Consider the following 10,766-nt stretch of genomic DNA (forward strand, 5'->3'; position numbering starts at 1 on the left):
AATATTTAAATATATTATTTATTAAATTATGCAGGCAGTTAAGTTAAATTAATAAAAATTAAATATTGAATGCATTTAAAATATAAAATTAACCTTTAGAAACTATATATAATATATATATACCATATATATATATTATTATTTATATTATGTTAGATTAACATATTAATAGATTCATATCATTATTGGTTATGTATCATCTAATTAATATAATATTTTTTATACACTCCTTTTTATTTTTTATTTTTATTATTTATTATTTATGTTATAATGGCATAATTGGTATTGCGTTTGTTTTGTAATCAAAAGACTTTAGGTTCAAATCCTAATTATAACATTGGATTTTTATTATAATAATAATAATTATCTATTAATAAAATACATTTATTTATAAAAATATTAATTTTATATAAAATTTAATATATTAATCAATTAAAAATATATATATATATATTTAAATATTAAATATATAATTATAAAGAGATTTATAAAAATATATTTATATATTAATATAATCTATAATTAATAAAAAATAGATTATAAAGAATAAAAATAATAATATATTATAAAATATATTATTATAAAAGAAATAGTAAAGATAGAAGAAGTTTATATAAAAGAAATAAGAAATATATAAATGAGAGAGAGAAGAAAGAGAGATGTCAATAAAAACAAGAAGTAATTTTCAATTATTTCCATTTCATATAGTATCAGTATCACCTTGACCAATATTTATATCATTTGCATTATTATCATTAGGTTTAACTTTAGGATTATTAATGCATGGATATATAGGATCAATATATTGATTATATTTAGCAATAGGAGTTGTAATATCAACTATATTTTTATGAACTAGAGATATAATAATAGAAGGAACATATTTAGGTGATCATACAATAGCTGTAAGAAGAGGATTAAATATAGGATTTATATTATTCGTAATAACAGAAATATTAATATTTGTATCTTTATTTTGAACATATTTTCATTCAGCAATGAGTCCAACAATAGAATTAGGATGTGCATGACCTCCAGTAGGAATAACATCAATTAAACCAACAGAATTACCTTTATTAAATACAATAATATTATTATCAAGTGGGGCTACAGTAACATGAGCTCATGATTCAATATTATCTAAAAATAGAGAAGGTACTTTATGAGGTTTATTTATAACTACTATATTAATTGTTATATTTGTATTATGTCAAGTTTGTGAATATACTTCAGCTACATTTACTATAGCTGATAGTGTTTATGGTTCAGTATTTTATGCTACTACTGGTTTACATTTTATTCATATGGTTATGTTAGCTCTTATGTTAATTATTTGTTATGCTAGAATGTATTTTTATCAATTTACTACTACTCATCATGTAAATTTAGAAACAACTATTTTATATTTACATGTTTTAGATATTATATGATTATTTATTTATATAGTATTCTATTGATGAGGTTGTTAATCTTATTAAATTAATTTAAATTAATTATTATATTTATAATTATAATTATAATAATAATAATAATAATATATAAATATAAGAATAAAAATAAAGAGAGAGTATAAAGAATATATAATAATAATAAAGAATATATAATAATAATAAAGAATATATAAAAATAATAAAGAATAGATAATAATAATAAAAGATAAAAGCGAATTTAAGTCAAATGGTTAGACAATCTGTCTTCCACACAGAAGGTATGGGTTCAAGTCCCATAATTCGTAAGAAAGCATAATGGTGTAATATGGTAAACATAATAGCCTCATGAGCTATAGATTCATGTTCAAATCGTGATTGTGCACAATAAATAAAAATGAATTATCGCTTAATGGTTAAAGCATTTCACTCATAATGAAACGATCTAAGTTCGATTCTTAGTAATTCAAAATGAATTTAAAAAATAGAGAAAATAAAAAAGAGAAAATAAAATGAGAGAAATAATAATAAATAATATATTAAATGATGTACCAACACCATGAGCAATATATTTTCAAGATTCAGCAACACCAAATATGGAAGGAATAATAGAATTACATAATAATGTATTATTTTATTTATGTGTAATATTAGGATTTGTAACATATATATTATATAATGTAATAACAGTATATAATAAATCAGCAATGGCTTATAAATATATGAATCATGGACAATTTATAGAAATAATATGAACAACATTTCCAGCAATAATATTATTAATAATAGCATTTCCTAGTTTTATATTATTATATATATGTGATGAAGTTATAGCTCCAGCTATGACTATTAAAGCAATAGGATTACAATGATATTGAAAATATGAATATTCCGATTTTATAGATGAAAAAGGAGAAACAATAGAATTTGAATCATATATAATTCCTGAAGATTTATTAGAAGATGGTCAATTACGTATGTTAGATGTTGATGCTTCAGTTGTATGTCCTGTAGATACTCATATAAGATTTATAGTTACATCCGCTGATGTTATTCATGATTTTGTATACCTTCATTAGGTATTAAAATTGATGCTGCTCCAGGTCGTTTAAATCAAACATCAGCTTTAATACAAAGAGAAGGAGTTTATTATGGACAATGTTCAGAATTATGTGGTGTTATGCATTCATCTATGCCTATTAAAATTGAAGCTGTTCCTCTAGCTGATTTTTTAGCTTGAATTGATGAACAATAATTTATTATAATTTATAATTTATAATTTATAATTTATAATAATAATAATTTATTTTATGATCTTTTGGTCTAACGGTTATGACATTGATTCTTCATATCAATAATATCGGTTCAACTCCGATAAAGATTATTTAATATTATTTTAATAAATAAATAAATAAATAAATAAATAAATATACAATATAGAATTAATTTAATTAAATAAATTAATTAATTATCTATAAAATTAATAATAAATAAATAAATAAATTTATTTATTAAATAAAGTAAAGGAAATAAATAGTAAAGTATTTATCAAAATTATAAAGAGAGAGAAAGAGAGATGGAAATAATATTATTAATATTAGGATCAATAGGATTAAATATAATAGATATCTATATAATGTTAGAAATATTAATAATGGGATGTACTGTAAATAGTATATGAATAAGTAATATAAATAATGATATGATAGGATTATTATATAGTTTAATACAAATAATAATAAGTGGTATAGAATCAGCAATAGGATTATCAATATTAGTAAGTTTTAATAGATTAAGAGGGTCAGATGAAATATTAAGAAGTTTATAAGAAAATGGTAAATATAATAGTATTTTCAACATTAATAGGATCTTTAATAAGTGGATTTTTAGGTAGATATATAGGTATAAAATGAAGTAGAGGAATAGTATGTTTATCTGTAATAATCTCATTAATAACAACATATATATTATATTTTAATGTTATGATAAATGATAATGAATATAGAAATATATTAATGAGTTGAATAAATGTAGATTATTTAAATATAGATTGAGGATTTATAATAGATAAAATATCAGTATCAGTATTAATACCTGTAGTAACAATATCAAGTTTAGTACATATATATGCAATAATATATATGGGACATGATCCACATCAACAAAGATTTTTAGTTATTTATCCTTTTACATTTGGTATGATTGTATTAGTTACAGGTGATAATTTATTAATCTTATTTTTAGGATGAGAATTAATAGGAGTTGCTTCATATTTATTAATATCATTTTGATTTACACGTATAACTGCAGGTAAATCTGGATTAAATTCATTATTAATGAATAGATTTGGTGATACTTTTTATAATAGGATTAGGATTAATAATATATATAGTAGGAAGTTTAAATTTTGATACATTATTTAGTTTAAATAGTTATTTATCAACAGATATGTTAACTATAATATTAATATGTTTATTAATAGGTTCTGCTTCTAAAAGTGTACAATTTGGATTACATACATGATTATTAAATTCAATGGAGGGTTTGTAATTAGGGCTCTCCTTAAATTTCACTATATGCTGGAACATCTTTATATATATTTATATAAAATATATTGATCCTCAATATTATTTAGAATATTATTTAGAATATTATTTAGAATATTATTTAGAATATTATTTAGAATATTATTTAGAATATTATTTAGAATATTATTTATAATATTAGGAAAAATTCAATATATGAGACAATCAGCAGGAAACATTAATAATAATATTAATGGATCTTCAGAGACTACACGTGAAAATATTATTATAATAATATTAATTTTATTTATTGATTAATTGGATTTACCGAAGGTGATGGAAATTTTATTGTTAATAAATCAGGTACTTTAGAATATAAAATAACTCAATCTTTTCAGATGTTCAAGTTTTATATTATGTTAAAAAAGAATTAGGATTTGGAAGAGTTAGAGAACAAGATAAAAATAATAAAACTTGACATTATAGAGTTAGAGATAAAAGAATTTATTAACAATAATAAATATTTTTAATGGTAATATATATTTACCATTAAAACAAATACAATTTAAAAGATTTATAGATGGTTATAATAAATATTATAAAACAGATATAAAATATATTAAATCAAATATAAATATATCCTTTGAAAATGCTTGATTAAGTGGATTTATAGATGCTGAAGGTTGTTTTACTTGTTCATACAAAGATAAAAACTTAAGTTTAAATAAAAGAATAGAGTAAGTTTAAGATTTATATTAGCTCAAAAACAACAATAGAAATAGCTAATGAATTAGGAAATCTATTAAAAGGAAGTGTAAATTATATGTCAAATTATGAAGGATATAATATAACTGTAGGAGTTAAAAATATGTATAATTTAATGATATATTTACGTAAATATAAATTAAGAACAAAAAGAATATACAATATTTAAGTTTTTATAGAATATATGAATTAGTAAGATATAAATCACATTTAAAAGAGGAAGGATATAATAGAGTAAAAAATTAATTGATAAATATAAAAGATTATTAAAATAATAATATTAAGATATAGTCCAAACAATTATGTGAATAATTGAGAATATATCTATAAAAGATATATAAATAAAATAGCCAACACCCGTATCATCATTATTACATGCAGCATGTTTAGTAATAGCAGGGTATATTTATTAGTAAGATGTTCATATATAATAGAATATAGTCCAATAATATTAATAATAATATTAGTATTAGGGGAATATCAACATTAGTTTCAGGATTAATGGCAGTAGTATCAAATGATATAAAAAGAATAATAGCTTTATCTACAATGAGTCAAATTGGAATAATGATGTTAGGAATAGGAATATCAGCATATAATTTAGCAATATATCATTTAATATGTCATAGTTTTTTAAAGCTTTATTATTTATGTCGCAGGGGCAATAATACATGCTGTATTAAATGAATATCAAGATATTCGTACATATGGAGGTTTTCATAAATTTTACCTTTAACATATATTTGTATATTTATTGCTTCATTATCTTTAATGGCATTACCAGGATTAACAGGATATTATAGTAAAGATATAATTATAGAAACTTTATATGGTTCATATACCTTTACAGGTTATATAATATATTGATTTGCATTAGCTTCAGCTACATTAACATCAATATATTCCGTGAGATTAATATATTATGTATTTTTAATAAACCAAATAATCCAAAATATATATATAAATATATGAATGAAAATGCAATATTAATGTATATACCAATGATAATATTAGCTTTATTAAGTATATTTATTGGATATTTAGCTAAAGATTTATATTTAGGTTTAGGTACACCAATATATAATTATGTATATATTCATCCTAATAATTTAGCAGCTATAGATACAGAATTTAGTTTAAATTCAGATATTAAATTATTACCTTTAATTAATTCAATAGTAGTATCTATAATATTATTAATTATGTATGAATTATTTTATAATAAATTATTTATTTATAATAATCCTATATTAAAATTAATATATAGTTTATTTAATCAAAAATTATATTATGATCAAATATTAAATAATTATGGTTTAAGATCTTGATTATATATTTCTTATTTATTAAATACTTATATTGATAAAGGTGTTTTAATATTTTTAGGTCCTTATGGCTTATCTTTTATTAGTTTAACATTTTCTAATTTAGTTAATAAATTAGTTTTCTTTAATTTAGGTCTTATTATTGAATTAATATTCTTTTCTATATTTTAGCATTATTCTTAAATTCTTATACTTTATTTTATATGTTTATTGCATTTATTATATTTATTTGAATTTAATTATATACTTAATTATAGTTTTAATTTAATTTAACTTTATTTATTATAAATATAAATATAAATATAATATTATTTATATTTATATAATAATAATATATTAATTATAATATATTAATAAAATAGTAAATTTATGTAAAATATAAATGAATTAAGTAAAAGAGATGCCACAATTAATACCATTCTTCTTTTAAATACCTTATTTTATGGTTATTTAATATTATTTATTTTATTAATTTTAGTATCTATCGTAATATTACCTTATATGTTAAAATTAGATATAATTAGATCTATAATAGTTAGATTCTAATTTATAATTTATAATTTATAATTTATAATTTAAATATGTTTATATTTAAATATATAATAATAATATAATATAATATAATATAATATAATATAATATAGGAAGGAGGTTAAATAAAGAGGAGTTTATAATTTAAGAGGTTAAAATATTTCTTTGATAAGGAAAAATAGATGTTCAAATCATCTTAGACTTAGATTTAGATTTAAACTTAAATATAAAGGTAATATAAAAGTTCCCATAGCTTAATCAGGTTAGAGCAATAAATTGAAGCTTTATTGGTAAAAGTTCAAATCTTTTTAGGAACAATAAATAAGGAGAGTAAAATAATAAAAGGAAAGAGAGATATCTAAATTTATATAAATAAATAAATAAAGGATCAAAAGAAGAGAGATATATAAAATGCAATTAGTATTGGGTAAATATATAGGAGCAGGAATAGCTACAATAGGATTATTAGGAGCAGGTATAGGAATAGCAATAGTATTTGCAGCATTAATAAATGGTACAGCAAGAAATCCAGGTGTTAAAGATACTTTATTCCTTATGCAATTTTAGGTTTTGCTTTATCTGAAGCAACAGGTTTATTCTGTTTAATGATTTCATTCTTATTATTATATGGTGTTTAATTTATAATTTAAATATCTTTATAATTTATATTTTATATAATTATAATAATTATATTTATATTTAATATATATATATATATGTTTAAATAGCTTAATTGGTAAAGCGGTATACTGTTAATATATTTGATTTAGGTTCAAGTCCTAATTTAGACTTTCTTTAATTTAGTGTTTAGTATTTAGTATATATTATATATATATATATATAATGGATTGATGGCAGAATTTGGTTATTGCGTAATACTTGAGATATTATTACTTTTATAGTAGTGTAGGTTCAAGTCTACTTAATCCGTATATATTTTAATATATTTATAATATATATAATATATATAATATATATATATTATAAAGGGAAGATTTTCAATGCTGGTAGTTGAAGCTGAACTGTAAACTCAGTGATTTTATATCCTCGTGTGTTCAATTCACACTCTTCTCATTAAGTTTTAGTTTTAATTATATAAATATTTTATTAATTCATTATTTATAATAATAATAATTATATTAATTATAATATAAATATAAAATATATTGAATTAATAATTAATAATGAAAAGAGATTATAAAAGATTAAAAGAGAGAAAAGATGTATTTTGATTTTAATATATTAGATGTAACATTATTAGGATATTATATATTAATAAGTACAACATCATTTGAATCCTTAGGTATATTAATAGGTACAATAATACCAGTAATAACAGAATTATGATTTAATAGTTCTCAATTATTTGCAATATTATATACATTAATATATGGGAGCTGTAGTAATATTATTTGTATTTATATTATCTGTTTTAAATAAAAAGAAGAATATGAATATCAATATAGTAGTTTATTTATAATATTATTAATATTATTTTAGATGATTTAGATTATAATGATTCTAATGATTATAATTTAAATACAGTTAATATATTTGATAATTTTAATTTATTAAATATAAATAATAATTCTGATTTAACTACTATTGGTAATTTATTATTTACAGAATATTCATTTTTATTAATAATATTAGCTTTTACTTTATTATTAAGTATTATAATTATAGTAATAATTAAAAGAAATACTAATACTATAAAATAATTAAATATAAATTTATATTTAATTATATATATATATTTAATTAGGAATATATATATATAAAATTAGGAATATATAACATATATATAATATATATGATATATAATAAAAATAAAGAAAGAAATATAAATGTCAGTAATATCAATAACATTAGAAATAATAGAAAGATTAGAATATATATTTTATATATTAATATTTATATTAGGTGTATTATTAAATTAGCATATTTAACTGTAGCAGAACGTAAAACAATGGGATATATGCAAAGAAGATTAGGACCAAATGCAGTAGGATATTATGGAATATTAATGGCAATATGAGATGCTTTAAAATTATTAGTAAAAGAAATAATATTAGTACATAATGGAGAATGAATATATATGATAGGAGCACCATTAATAACATTATTTTCAGTATTATTAAGTTTAAGTATAATACCTTTTAATACAGGATTAGGAATATTAGAAGGAGAATATTCATTAATATTTTATTAGGTACTGGATCATTAGGTATATTAGGTACAGTAATAGCTGGATGAATGTCAAATAGTAAATATACTATATTAGCTTCAGTTAGAACAACAGCTCAATTAATAAGTTATGAATTAATATTAACAACAATAGTATTTATATTAGTATTATTAATACATTCATTAAATATAGAAACAATAATAGATAGTCAAGTTTATATGTTATATTATTCCTTTATTTCCTTTAGGTTTAATATATTTTATAGGTGCATTAGCGAAATGCTAGACCACCATTTGATAATATAGAAGCTGAATCTGAATTAGTATCAGGTCATATGACTGAATTATCAGCATCACCATTTGTTATATTCTTTTTTAAGTGAATATACATCAATGAGTATTAATGTCAATGTTAATAACAATATTATTTTTGGGTTATTTAGCTTGACCTTTTGATATTAATAAATTATTATTCTTAAATTTATTATCTCAAAATAATTTATATTGATTTTTAGAAGGTTTAATATTTAGTACTATATTCGCTCTTAAAACTAGTTTCTTTTATTTACTTATATATGAGTTAGAGCATCATTTCCTAGATTAAGATTTGATTTACTAATTTTATTCTGTTGATATGTTTTATTACCTTTATTATTCGCATTTTGTTTAGTTATCCCTTGTTTATTATATTCATTTGATTCCTTAACTTTAATCGCTTAATTTCTTATTTATTTATTTATTTATTATTTTTATGTTATAGCAATTTATCTTTAATTAATTTTATATAATAATAATAATAATAATAATAATTATAATAATAATAATAATAATTATTATAATACTAATAATATTTATATATCGATATAATTATAATACTAATAATATTTATATATTGATATAATTATTATAATAATATTTATAGATAGATATAGATATAATAATAATAATAATATTAATAATATTTATATATTTATATTTATATAATAATAATTATAAAAGAGAGGGGTTATAGTTTAATGGTAGAACAATTGCTTTGCAAGCAATTAGTTTAGGTTCAAGTCGATAACTCCATATAAAGAGGGGTTCTGTAGCTTAATTGGTTTAAGTATCATTTTGTCACAATGAAGGTTATCTGTTCGAATCAGGTCAGAATCATGTATTTATTAAGGAAATTTAATCATTGGTAAGATATATTTATTTGCTATATAATTGAAGAAATTCTGTGTAGGTTCAATTCTACAATTTCCGTATATTATTTATATTTATATTTATATTTATATTTATATTTATATTTATATTTATCTTTATCTTTAATTTAATAGGTAAAATATTAAAATACGAATTTAAATATATTGGTTCAATTCCAATAAGATAATTTATTATATATGAATATTAATAAGTATTTATTTTAATTATATAAATATGAATTATGATTATGACGAAATAGGTAAACGTGGTTAGTTTAGGACTAATTTATATATCGGTTCAAATCCGATTAATCATAAAATAATAAAGAATAAAATTTGTAAAAAGGATAATTATAATATAATTTAATATAAATAAATAAATAAAGATTTAATATTATAACAAATATATTATAAATAAAATATAATAATTTATGTAATTATTATATATATAAAAAGAAATAAGAATAAATGATAAATTTAATATATTTAAATTTTATGGATTAATAGGTTTAATAAGTTTATGTAGAAATAAATTGTATCAATAAGACAAAATAAAAATATAATAGGAAAGGTGTATTAATAATATGTATAATAAGTTTATATATAGTAATAAATGGATTAAAAATAAATATAAATGATTATGGTTATTTAAGGTATGTAATATAATAAATATTAATTTTTGGTTATGATGGAATAGGATTAATATTTTTAATATTAACAAATATATTTTAGGAATAATGAAATTATAATATCTAATTGAGAAAATATAGTAGAAAAAAAGTATATATGATATTGTTAATGTCATTAATTATATTAATG

At 18.7% G+C, this 10,766-nt stretch overlaps 9 non-coding genes across 9 annotated transcripts; all 9 read left to right on the top strand.

The window, feature by feature from the left end:
- The first annotated feature begins 264 nt into the window (after positions 1-264).
- Positions 265-337, top strand: FOA43_003214. Its single transcript has one exon. It is a non-coding gene; the product is annotated as a tRNA-Thr (tRNA).
- Positions 338-1,662: 1,325 nt separating this feature from the next.
- FOA43_003215 lies at positions 1,663-1,735 on the top strand. The gene has a single exon. It is a non-coding gene; the product is annotated as a tRNA-Gly (tRNA).
- A 4-nt stretch (positions 1,736-1,739) lies between these two features.
- On the top strand, positions 1,740-1,813 carry FOA43_003216. Its single transcript has one exon. It is a non-coding gene; the product is annotated as a tRNA-Met (tRNA).
- Positions 1,814-1,825: 12 nt separating this feature from the next.
- Positions 1,826-1,897, top strand: FOA43_003217. Its single transcript has one exon. It is a non-coding gene; the product is annotated as a tRNA-Met (tRNA).
- Positions 1,898-6,816: 4,919 nt separating this feature from the next.
- FOA43_003218 lies at positions 6,817-6,890 on the top strand. Its single transcript has one exon. It is a non-coding gene; the product is annotated as a tRNA-Phe (tRNA).
- A 401-nt stretch (positions 6,891-7,291) lies between these two features.
- On the top strand, positions 7,292-7,364 carry FOA43_003219. The gene has a single exon. It is a non-coding gene; the product is annotated as a tRNA-Asn (tRNA).
- A 54-nt stretch (positions 7,365-7,418) lies between these two features.
- On the top strand, positions 7,419-7,503 carry FOA43_003220. The gene has a single exon. It is a non-coding gene; the product is annotated as a tRNA-Ser (tRNA).
- Positions 7,504-9,762: 2,259 nt separating this feature from the next.
- Positions 9,763-9,831, top strand: FOA43_003221. The gene has a single exon. It is a non-coding gene; the product is annotated as a tRNA-Ala (tRNA).
- A 10-nt stretch (positions 9,832-9,841) lies between these two features.
- Positions 9,842-9,915, top strand: FOA43_003222. Its single transcript has one exon. It is a non-coding gene; the product is annotated as a tRNA-Asp (tRNA).
- The last annotated feature ends 851 nt before the right edge of the window (positions 9,916-10,766 follow it).

The sequence above is a fragment of the mitochondrial genome of Brettanomyces nanus, assembly GCF_011074865.1.
Source record: "Brettanomyces nanus strain CBS 1945 mitochondrion, complete genome".
In the NCBI taxonomy this organism is placed as follows: Eukaryota; Fungi; Ascomycota; class Pichiomycetes; order Pichiales; family Pichiaceae; genus Brettanomyces; species Brettanomyces nanus.